Consider the following 12,714-nt stretch of genomic DNA (forward strand, 5'->3'; position numbering starts at 1 on the left):
CCTGACTTGCAGGAAGACTGAGGCAGGGTTAGGAAGGCAAAGATGCTTAAGTCTTCAGTGAAGGAAGGGCTGGGAGAACTGGGAGCAGTCTGGAAATGGCCAGGTCTGCTGGAGCTGGGGCTGAGACTACCTCTGTGGTGACCAGGAGGCACGGCCAATGTCCAGGGATGGGAGGGGACCTCCCAGAGACTTCGGCAAGGCCTAAGAATGGGCAGCCTTTGCCTGAAATACAGAGAGGAGGCTCTGGTCTGTCAGGTCTGGATTTCAATTGAAATCAGTTTAAAGAAAATGAAGAAATATATACTGGTGGCCCCATGACGGGGATGGCAAGGTAACACAGGAGGCTCTGAAGCCCAAAGAGCCACACCCTGGTCCTGGCATTGCTGCTCACAAGCTGTGAGACCCCGGACAAATCATTTCATCTCCTCAGACTCGGCTTCTCCCTTCGTAAGGTGCGGATGACAGAACCTACGTGATGGGCTCGCTGGACAGCGAGACGGGAGGATGTCCCTCACAGCACATGGCACTTCCACTTCCTTCCCTCGTCTCTATCCTGCCCACCCGCCACCAGCCTGCATTTAGGAAAACGCGGTTGAAATAGAACTGTGATTGATATGCAGTCAGCAGAGGCTAATTAAGAATTTAGTTTTGCTCCTGATTAAATGACAGTTTCAAGTCAGGTTTCTCATTTTCTTGGTTGGCTACCCAAAGTCCCCTGGAGTCTTCTGCACATAGTGAGGAGGCCAGTGTTAAGTCTACAAACAAGAGTGGGTCATCTCTAGAGCAGACGACCCAGTTCAGGATCATCTGGCCTGCCGGGCCCTGCCATGCAGAGAGGATGAGATTCCCACTGGCAATTCTCAATTTCCTCCAAACTCGCTCCTCTCCTGGTCTACTCCAACCCAAGAAATGGAACCCCACCCCCACCCCCCAGACTATCCTTAATTGTCTCCATTCCTTACATCTCGCATCCCATCCATCACCGAAGCTGCTGGCTCCATCCTGCCCCCATCACCTGCCCACTTCCCTCCACTTCCACACGATTTCCCAATTCAGAGCACCATCTTCTCTTCCCTAGAGCCTCCTCATTGGTCTCCCTGCTTTCCCTGCCCCCCATTCCTCCTCTCTCCACATGCGTATTTCCAAATATAAACCAGAATATTTAAAATATTAATCAAAATCCTCCAATGGCTCTGAACTGGGTTTAGAATAGAAATCCACTCCTCATTCGGCTTAGCAGCATTGTCCGGCCCCGCTGGCCCCCATCACATCCCACCAATCCAGTCCCAGCTCTGCTCACTGGGCTCCAGCCCCTCTGGCCTCATTCTGGGTCCTGAACACACACGCTAAGGTTTTCCTACTTCTAAAGGCTTTGTACCTTCCCACAGCTGCCCCCTTGTCATTCCTCAGGTGTTGATTCAAATGTCACCTCTTCAGAGAAGCTCTCCCTGACTTCTCCATCTGAAGTAGTCCTTTCCCCACCCCCTATAATTCTTTGTTATATAAATGACCAAAAGATACCCCTGTATATCGGCCCCTAGGTCAATTTCTTTGTGGCAGGCTAAGACTTGTAAGCCCAAAAGCCTATCAGAGTCAAACTCAAATTTTACAGTAGTCTAAACAGGCAGACTTTTAGTCACTTAGGGCCTGCCTGCTTTGCACACCCCAGAAAACTACATGCAACATTTGCTGGCCATTGGTGATACACAAAGCCTGTGGTTAAAAGACCCCAAGCTACTACTGCTTTTCAGAGTTCTGACCCAAAGACTCCCTTCTGTGCTGCTGAGTGACACCACCTAGACATATAAGCACCAACTCTGGCTCCCCACTTCTGGATGGAGCCCCCTTTCCATAAGCCTCTGGACAGACTCCTGCTACAAGTCCCCGCCCCCCCACATTATACAACCCTGGCACCACTCAATAAAGTTTATGTGTTACTACCTCTCATGACTATATTCTTTCCTTTGATGAGCCCCAAATCCTTTGATCCCCCTATACTCTTACCCACTATTTGTTTTATTTTCTTCGTAATACTTATCATTCTTTAAAATTACCTAATTTGCTTGCTTTTTCCCTCTCCTCCTCATTAGAATGTAAAATCCATATAATCAGTCAGTAAATCCATGGAAAGAATATTCGCCCTCACTACTAATCAAAAAAGTCACAGCATTAAACAAAGAAAGATTATTTTTTCGCAAAGTTAGTAAAAATTTTAAAATTTGACAATGGTACATATTCAAAGGTACAGGGGAAGACACACTCATACCCTCCTAATGGGAATATAAATTAGCATTTTGGAGGGTAATTCAAAACTTAACAGATACATAGTCTATGACAGAGAAATTTCACTGTTCAGTATCTACCCTAGAAATTCATCTCCAGGTCTACACAAGGAGGAATGTTAAATAAATCAAGAAAAGAGGATTTGCATCTCCAGGAAGATGGAGTATAAGCACTTTTCCCCTTTTCCCTCAGTGTCATATATATATATGACTATATATATATATATATATATAGAGAAGAAGAAGGCAGACTGGTAAGAGACCTCAGAACCCAAGGGATAAGAGAATGATGAGTTCCCAGGTTTTCTTTTAGCCTCACATATCCCAGATTTTTGAAGCTAAAGAATCCACCAACCAAAAAAAAAAAAAAAGTCCAACAAAAGCTTGCTTTTTCTAGCCAAAGGATCAGGAAACAGGCAACATAGGAAGACAGAAAACTTGTAGATAATAACTAGTTGATTCCATAAACACTATAGTCCTACATCACCCACACCAGCAAAGGCCACGTGGGGAGCCCAGAGCTCCATCCTCACCAGTTTCGAAGAAGGTGTCCAACTCTCCACCCCATCAACCTCACTTGATGTCAAAGAAGGCCACACAGGGAGCAGACATGAGCCCCCTATCTGCCCATGGTTCAGCTGAGGTGTCAGTGGAGACCACACTGGGATCCAAAAATCCTATACCCACCTAGCAATAATGGGGAGCTCCTTCCACCTTGGGTATCAAAGGAAGCTGGATGGGGATTCTGAACTTCTACTCCTATCTGACAATAACAAGGCAATACCCACTTCCCTTGCCAGAGAATCTTCAGAAGAAGTCAGCTAAAATAGAAGGCTTAAATAAGACACGGAGTCTCAAAACATGATACCCAAAATTTCTAGGTTTCAATCAAATTATTTGTCATTACCAAAAACCAGGAAGATCTAAAATTGAAAGAGAAAAGGCATCAACAGATGCCAACACTAACACAGCATAGATGTTAAAATCATATGGCAAGGATTTTAAAGAAGCTATCCTAAAAATGCTTCAACAAGCAATCATGAACATGCTTGAAGAAAATGAAAAAAAAAATAGAAAGTTGAGCAAATGAAGAGAAAGCCTTAGCAAAGAGATTAAAAGTACAAAAAAAAAAACAAAACACAATCAAGTTGAAATTTTAGAACTAAAATTCAATAACTGAAATTTTAAAACTCAGTGAATGGGTCAACAGAATTTAAAATACAGTGGGAAGAGTCAGAGAGTTTGAAAACAGAATATAAATTACCCAATCTGAACAACAAAGAGAAAATAGATTGAAAATTAATTAATGGAACCTCAGGGACATATGCACAAAGATTGAATGCACAAAGATTGAATATTTATATCATCAGAGTCCCAGAAGATGAAGAAAAAAGAGAGCAATGCTGAAAAAGCACTAGAAAAAATAATGGCTACAAACTTTGCAAACCTAGCAGGACACATAAACTGACAGTTTCAAAAAGCTGACCAAATCCCAAATAAGACACAGGAATGAAATCAGGGATATGACTTTACTTATAGAGGAAAAGCAGTTTAAGGACAGGATAGTTCTCATCAGAAACCATGAATTCCGGAAAGAAGTAGCATAGCACAACACTGCTGAAAGAAAAAAACCATAGACATCAAAAATATTCTTCAGGAATGAAAGGGAAGTCAAGACATTCTCAGATAAAGAAAAACTAAGGGAAACTGCCTTAAGCAAAACTACCGTAAAAGAATGGCTAAAGGTAGTTCCCTAAACAGATAGGAAAGGATAAATCTTAAAATATCAGGAAGGAAGAACAGAGTAAGCAAAAATGTGCATAAATACAATCTATTTTCCTTCTGTCAAGTTCTCTAAGTTAAACAAGAGTGGTGGTAGTAATACCAGACAAAGTAAGTTTGGAACAGAGAAAATTACCAGAGACAGAGAAGGATATTCTATAATGGTAAAAGAGTAGTCCACCAAGAAGACAGCAATTTTAAATGCATATGCACCAAATAACACAATTGCAAGGCACATAAAGCAAAACCTAATAGAACTAAAGGGAGAAAAAAATAAATCTGCAATTATATTTGGAAACTTTACCATACCATATCAATATGTGATAGAACAACTAGACAGAAAAGCAGCAAGGACATTGAAGAATATCACCAACAACAAACAAGATCAAATCAACATTTATAGAACACTCTACTCAGTGACAGCAGAATTCACATGCAAGTGCTCACAAAATATCTACAAGTGTAGCCCATATCCTGGGCCATTACAAAAAAAGGAAAACCAACGGATTTTAAACCTTTGAAATCATACAGACTATGCTTTCCAAACATAATGGCATAAACATAAAAATCAATAACAGATAACAGAAAAATCTCTAACCATTTGGAAATTAAGGAAGCACACTTCTAAATAATCCGTCAGTCAAATAGACAGTCTAAGGGTTATCAAAAAATGCACTGAACTGAGTGAAGTTGGAAACAGAACATAACAAATTTGGGGGCACAACCAAGTGCCAAGAGAAATTTATAGCACTAAATGCATATGTTAGGAAAGAAGGAAAGTCTTAAATCAATCATCAAAGCTCCTACCTCAAGAACCTAGAGAAACGAGAGTAAAATAAACCCAAAGCAAGAAAGTAAAAGGAAATAATAAGCATCAGAACAGAAATCAATGAAAGTGAAAACAGTGAAACAATAAACAAAAATCAGTGAAACAAAGAATAGGTTCCTTGAAAAGATCAACAAAATAGACAAACCTTTGGCAAGATTAACAAAGGAAAAATCAAAGAAGACACAAACTACTACTATCAGGAAGGAAACCAGAGATATCCCAGACCCTGCAGATATCAAAAGAATAATAAGAGAATACTATGACAATTCTACACATATACATTTGACAATTTAGATAAAATGGATCAACTCCTTAAAAAACTCAAACTCCTCCCAACTCACCAAATATGAAATAAGTAATTTGAATAGCCCTAAAACTATCCTAAAGACATTTAATTCATAATTTTGAAAATTCCAAAACATAAATCTCCAGGCCCAGATGGCTTCACTGGAGAAATCTACCAAATGTTTAAAGAATAAACACCAATCCTACACAATGTCTTCCAGAAAGTAGAAAAGGAGGAAAGACTTTACAATTTATTTTACAAAGTCAGTATTCTCATGATACCAAAACCAGACAGTACAAAACAAAAACAATCGCTTATGAATATAAACACAAAAAATTTAACAAAATATTAGCATATAGAATCTGCAATATAGGGAAGCCTGGGTGGCTCAGTGTTTGAGCACCTGCCTTTGGCTCAGGGTGTGATCCCAGAGTCCTGGGATTAAGTCCTGCATCGGGCTCCCAGCAGGAAGCCTGCTTCTCCCTCTGCCTGTGTCTCTGCCTCTCTGTGTGTATCTCTGTGTCTCTCATGAATAAATAAATAAAATTTTCAAAAAAAAAGAATCTGCAATATATGCAAGGAATTAAATGCCATGACCACACTAGTCTAACATTTGAAAAATCAGTCGATGAAACCCATCATATGAATAGACTAAAGAAGAAAAATCAAGTGATTTATCAATCAGTGCCAAAGAAAAAGAAGAAGAAGAAGAAAGAAGAAGAAGAAGGAGGAGGAGGAGGAGGAGGAGGAGGAGGAGGAGGAGGAGGAGAAGAAGAAGAAGAAGAAGAAGAAGAAGAAGAAGAAGAAGAAGAAGAAGAAGAAGAAGAAGAAGAAGAAGAAGAAGGAGACATTTGACAAAATTCAACAGCCATTCATGGTCAGAACTCTCAGAAAGATAGAAATGAGGAATATCCTCAACTTGATAAAAGTATCAACACACAATCTACAGCTAACAGTATAATTAATGGTAAAAGGCCATTGAATGTTTTTCTGCTAAGATCAGGAAAATAGCAAGGATATCGGATTTCATCACTCTTCGTCAACATAGGGCTGGAAGTTCTAGCCAGTGCAATAAAGAAAAACAAATAAATAAAGGAAATAAAAGGCATACAGACCAGAAAGGAATAAATAACACTGTCAGCATTTGTAGATGATATGATTGCATATGTAAAAATTCCAAATAACCTACAAAAACAAAACAAAAACCCTAGATCTAATACATGAATTCAGCAAGATCGTAGGACACAAGATAAACATAAACATGCAAAATTTAATTGTATTTCTGTATACTAGCAATGCACACATGGTTGATGAAATTGAAAATACAATAGTATTTAAAAGCACCTAAAAAAGAGAAATACGTAGGTATAAATTTAATAAAACATATATGGGATTTAAATCCTGAAAACTACAAAACACTGATGATAGAAATCAAAACAATCTAAATAAATGGAGACATGCTCTCTTCATGGATTAGAAGACTCAGCATAGTAAAGAGGTCAGTTTGTCCCCAAATTAATATATAAATTTAACACAATTACTACCAAAATCCAAGCAATGCTTTTTGTAAATATAGACAAGATTATTCTAAATTTTATATGGAAGGGCAAAAGAACTAGAATAGATCATGGAATTTTACAAAAAGAAGAAGGAGGAGGAGGAGGGAAGGAGAAGAGGAAGAAAGAAAGGAAGAGAAAGGAGGGTTGGAGGAGGAGGAGAGGAATTAGTCTACCTGATTTCAAGAATTATTATTTTTTTTTTTTGAATGGGAAAATAGTTTTATTTTCTTCAGGGGTGTAGACAGAAGTCTTGTCTCAGAACTTCTGGAACTGCTTCTTCGTGCCAGCAGCTTTTGTGACTTTGAGCACGTTGAAAAGCACAGTCTTGCTCAAGGGCTGGCACTCACCCACTGTGACAATGTCGCCGATCTGGACGTCCCTGATGCAAGGATACAAGTGCACCGACATATTCTTGTGGCGTTTCTCAAAGCGGTTGTACTTTCAGAGGTAGTGGAGGTAGTCTCGGCGGATGACAATAGTCTTCTGCATCCTCATTTTGGTCACCACACCAGACAAAATCTGCCCTCAGATGGAGACATTGCCAGTAGAGGGTCATTTCTTGTCAATATAGGTGCCCTCAATGGCCTCCTTGGCGTCTTGAAGCCCAGACTGCTGTTTTTGTAGTACCGCGGGAGCTTCTCCTTGCCAGTTTCTCCAGCAGGACCCTCTTCTTATTTTGAAAGATGGTTGGCTGCTTTTGGTAGGCACGCTCCGTCTGAATGTCTGCCATCTTCCCGGTCACCTGGGAAAAGGCTGATTTCAAGAATTATTATAGAGCTACAGTAATCAAGACTGTATGGGATTGATGGAGGGATAGACATAGATCTGTGGAGCAGAATAGAAGACCCAGAAATAGACCCACACAAATCCACCCAACTGATTTTTGAGAAACAACAAAAACAATTTAATGGATTTCATTCAACACATGGTGCTAAAGTAATTGAACATCCATAGGCAAAGAAAGAAAGAGAGAGAGGAAGGTGAAAGGGAGGGAGAGAGGAAGATAGATCATGGACTTAAATATAAAATGTAAAACTGTAACAGTTTGGAAAAAAACAAAGAAGAAAATCTCCAGGGTCTAGAGCTAGCTAAGCGTTTTTAGACTTAATGCCAAAGTCCAATCCATAAAAGGGAAATTGGATAAACTGGACCTCATTGAAATGTAAAAACTTTTTCTCCATGAAAGACCCTGTTAATAGGATGAAAAGACAAGTACAGACTAGGAGTAAATATTACAAACCACGTATCCAAAAAAGGACTGGTATCTCATATAGTATATATATATATATATATATATATATATATATATATACTAGTGTGTGTGTGTGTATATATATATATACACTAGTATATGATATATGTACATTCATGTGTGTGTATGTGTGTGTGTGTTCTCAGAACATCTCAAATTCATTATGCTACAAGGAAAAAGCCAACTCGAAAGGTTGCATACTCTATGGTTCCACTTATATGACTTTCTGAAAAAGGCAAAGGCAAAATTATATAGCTAGAAAATGGATCAGTGGTTGCTGGGAATAGGGTTAACTAAAAAAAGGGAATTTGGGGGGATGATGAAACTGTTTTATATATTGATTGTGGTAGTGATGGTTACATGATTGTATGCATTTGTCAAAGTTCATCAACTGTACATCTAAAAAGAGAATTCTTATAATATGTAAATTTAACCTCAGTAAACCTAACCAAAAAACCTCTCAGAACTTACCAGTAAAATAATAACCTGTACATGAATGTTTATAGCAGCTTTGTTCATAAGACTCAAAACTTGAAAACAACCCAGATACCCTTCCATAGACAATTGGTTAAACAGACTGGGGTCCACGCATTCCTTCCAAACCATCAGCAATAAGAAGGAACCACCTATGGATACCCTGATGAATCTCCAGAAAATTTTGCAGGGTGCAAAAAGTCAGTCCCAAAAGCCTTCATGGTGTATGCTCCCATTTGTAACATCTCTTTGGAATGAGAAATGTTATAAACAGGAAATAGTTTCTTGATTGCCAAGGGCTAAGGTAGGGTGGGGGTAGCAAGGACGAGAGTATAGCCATCCAAAGACGTGAAGGACCTGCTGCTGATGGAATGTCCTGTATCTTAACTGTATCAATGTCAACATCCTGGTTTTGATACCGTGCCATGATTTTGCAAGATGTTACCATTGGGGGAACTGGGTAAAGGATGCATGATATCTCTCTGTACTGTTTCTTACAAGTGCATGCTAATCTATAATTATCTGAAAATAGTTTAATTTAAAGAATAATATAGTTGTTCGCAGCATTGCTCATATTCAGGGGAAAACTTGGAAACAGCCTACATATTCTTGAGTAGGGGAATGGCTGATTATGTCAGCTCCATAAAATGGAGTAGTGTGCAGAACCAAAAGAAAAAAAAGGGGGGGGGAAACCACCTCGGACTTGTAAGGCAATGTTGGAGTAGGCTTTATACAATGTGGTACCTAATTAATGTTAAAATGCACACACACTGGGATGCCTGGGTGGCTCAGTGGTTGAACGTCTGCCTTTGGCTCAGGGTATGATCTTGGGTCTGGGGATGGAGTCCCATGTCGGGCTCCCCCCAAGCAGCCTGCTTCTCCCTCTGCCAGTGTCTCTGCCTCTCTCCCTGTGTGTCTCTCATGAATAAATAAATACAATCATTTAAAGAAATGAAATAAAATGCACACACACAGTGTGGTTCCTGGGTAAGGGCCCACATCCCGCATCCACATTGTAGTGATATGGCCTCCAAGTGGTCGAAAATCGATTCTTTGAGGCTTACAAAGTCTTGCCTGTCTTGTGTATAAAGTACAGATATACACAGAGTGCATGAACAAATAAAAATTATATCTGTAGAATTAAAATACTTCAGAGGGGGTGGGTTTAGGAAAAAATTATCTGGAAAATACTTTAGGAAGGCAATATTGGTGGGGAAAAGGGGTTAAAAACTGTTAGTCTCTACCAAAATTTCTCAATTTCTGCACTGTTAACATTTTGGCCTAGATAACTCTGCTGGGGGGTAGGGGAGGGGGCTGTCCTGTGCAGGGTAGGATGGTCAGCAGCATCCCTGGCCTCTACCCACTGGATGCCAGTAGCGCCAACTCCTGGTTGGTTGTGACCATCAAAGATATCTCCAGTCATTGCCAAACATCCCCAGAAGGCAAACTCACTCCCAGCTGTGAACCGCGAGACAAAGGACTAGAAGTAATTCACCAAACTGTGGCCATGGGATGGGCTGTACAGTGGGAGTGATGGATTCGAAGTGCTTTCATTTTTGACAAGGAGAATATATTCAGGGCTTACTTGTGTCATTAAAAATTAATTTTTCAAAAATTGCTCTCGATGGGAAATTCAGTCCTGGAATGGGGAGGAGCCCTGGCTGGCCCCGGGGACTAGGATCTAATCCCAGCCCTTTTCCTATCTCCTGTCTGCCCTGAGACCACCAGCAAGTCCCCTCCCCGCTCAGTGGGCCTCTGTTTTTCTCCTTCCTCTCGTACCCGTATGCCCACACTGACACTCCGCCATCGCCTCCATTCTCCACACTTCACTCCCAAACCTTGGTGCTCAAGCAGCTCTGTCAGGAACACTGTCTGCTTCTCCTCTGCCTGGGACACCAGTGTCTCATCCTCCAGGAAGCCCTCACCACCTCCCACCAGCATTTAAAGGGCCCTCCGCTGTAATTCCACAGAATGGTCCCTCCATGCAGAGTGCGTACACCATACTCGCCTGTCTACAGGACAGGGTGCATAGTCCACACTGAGCACCGCTCCTCACCACCCCCCTTTCCCCTGCTCTCAGCTGCACTCCTTAGCCCTCTGCATCTGGTTGGCTCAGCACAGGTCAGGCACCAACAAAGGGTGGAGCAGGGACGAAAGAGAGCTGAGTGTCCAGTCCTGGCTTCTGCCCTGCTGGGTTCCCCTTAGGCAGTGCCTCACTTCCTCTTCCTAAGGCCACAGCTTCTGTGGGCAGCCTCTTTCCTCAACCACAGCTCTGGCAGTGCTCCCGTAACTGCTTGTCCTTTGTCCCCACAGGTAGTAAGAGCTTCCCTGCTGCTATGCCACCTTTTGTCAGCACCTTGACCTAGTCTCCACCTTGTAAATGCTGCATTAGCCAAGGCCCTCCTCAGCTGTCCTTCCTGAGTGGTTCCAGACAGTGTCCCGATCTGATACACAGATCTGTCCCCGCCACTCAAATATGAGGTCCTTGGGCACTAAAGCTGTGTGTTTTTATTTTATTTGGTTTTGTTTTTCATCTCAGAACCTCCAGTGGTCAGCGCTGATGGGACCTAGAGCACAGGTAGGGCTGAGTGAAAGCTCACAGAGTAAGTGGATGAATGAATAAAGAACAGCTAGATGGAAGGACAGATGGTAGATGGACAGATGGATGAACAAGTGGATGGTAGATGATGGGTAGACGTACAGACTCTGATTTGCAAAGATTAATAACAGCTAAAATTGCTTGAGTGCTGTCTGCTGTCCAAGCCCTTCAGTTGCATATTCACCCAACTTCCATAACCAATCCAGGAGGCAGGAACGTCATTATGAGGCAAGAGAGGCTCAGAAGGGTTAGGGGACAGGCCAGGATTCAAGCCCAAGGCTACCAACCTCTAGAGCCTTCCATCCTGATAACATAGAGGTGTAGGGGATGACTCCAGGACCCCAAGGTCCACACTGCCAGTAGGGATGCTCTCCTATCCCCCACTCCTCCCACCCCCAGGTCCTTGGTGGTCCTTGCTCTTTTCCCAGTGGGCCTAGCTTCTGCACACTTCCCTCCAAGGCCACCCACCACCCCATCCACCCTGAGTGTCTCTGAGGATGCCTGCTTTACATGTGTGGGGCCAGGGAGGCACCAGCCTCCTCCCTCAAACCCTCGTTCATCTCCTGAGCCCACAGGAGCTTTGCAGGTCTGCAGATTTCTGCTCAACAGAAAAATCTCCTCCTTGGGAGAAGAGTGGGCTCCTGAACAACAGCTTCAGTACCTGCATTCTGTGGATTTCCCCCACATGGAAAAGAGTGTGGGTTTTAGAGACAGGAGGTGTGGTTCACAATCCCAGTTCTGGGATGTTCCCGGGCCATGTCCCCTCTGAGCCTCAGGAGATGGACTGCTAGGGCTTTGGTGCTGGGGTCTGGAGAGGAGCAGCTGTGATGTCCTGTAGCCAAGCTGCAGGTAGTCACCAGTCCTCAGGGTATTCCCTCCACCTGCCTGTCTCACCTTCTCACATTTTCCCCAGCACTGGCTTTGGTCATCTCTGTGAGGACTGTCACATGGCTTTTCTCCTCCTCTGGCAGATTAGGAAATTAGAGCACAGGGTACTTAAGAGGCCTTCCGGAGGTTACGCAGCAGGACAGAAGCAGGGCTGGGCTCAAACCCTGGGAAATCTCTGCATCTTCCCAGCCCCTGCCTCCCGTGTCCCCTGTCTTCTGTCCCCCATCCCCCATCCCTCACCACACTGCCCCAGACTCTGGCTTTGTTGTGGAAGCTGTAGGCGTTATTTCGTTATTTCGTTCCTTCCCTTCCGTTATTTATGCACAGCAGTTTGGAACAGGGCCCTTGATGATTAAAACGCCTCGGGACAGAAAAGCCGAGCTGAAACATTCATGAAAATACAGAAAGGAAAACAGCAACAGCATCTACAGGGGCATCCAGGCGGGAGCTCGGGAGTGCCGCTGAGGACGTCAACTCATCCCAGTGCCCAGGCGACTCCTGCTTCCTTCTGGGCCCTCCTTCTGGATTCCAGGTATCCCAGGACCAGCCCATTCGCCATCATTATCAATAGTTAGCATCATCCCTAGAGTGTTGGGGTCAAGCATGCCTGGTTTACATCCTGGCTCTGCGAGTTCTGGCTGGGTGACCTTGGACAGGTAACCAGCCTCTCTGGGCTGCAGGATGCTGGGCTCTGGTTCCCAGGGCAGCTGGGGAGTATACGGAATGATGTATATGAAGCTACCATGGAAAATCTGGCACCTTA

General features: G+C 42.7%; 1 pseudogene; it reads right to left on the minus strand.

The window, feature by feature from the left end:
• Positions 1-6,993: 6,993 nt before the first annotated feature.
• LOC121487931 lies at positions 6,994-7,468 on the minus strand (annotated as a pseudogene).
• Positions 7,469-12,714: the final 5,246 nt, after the last annotated feature.

Source organism: Vulpes lagopus, chromosome 3, assembly GCF_018345385.1.
Source record: "Vulpes lagopus strain Blue_001 chromosome 3, ASM1834538v1, whole genome shotgun sequence".
Taxonomy (NCBI): Eukaryota; Metazoa; Chordata; class Mammalia; order Carnivora; family Canidae; genus Vulpes; species Vulpes lagopus.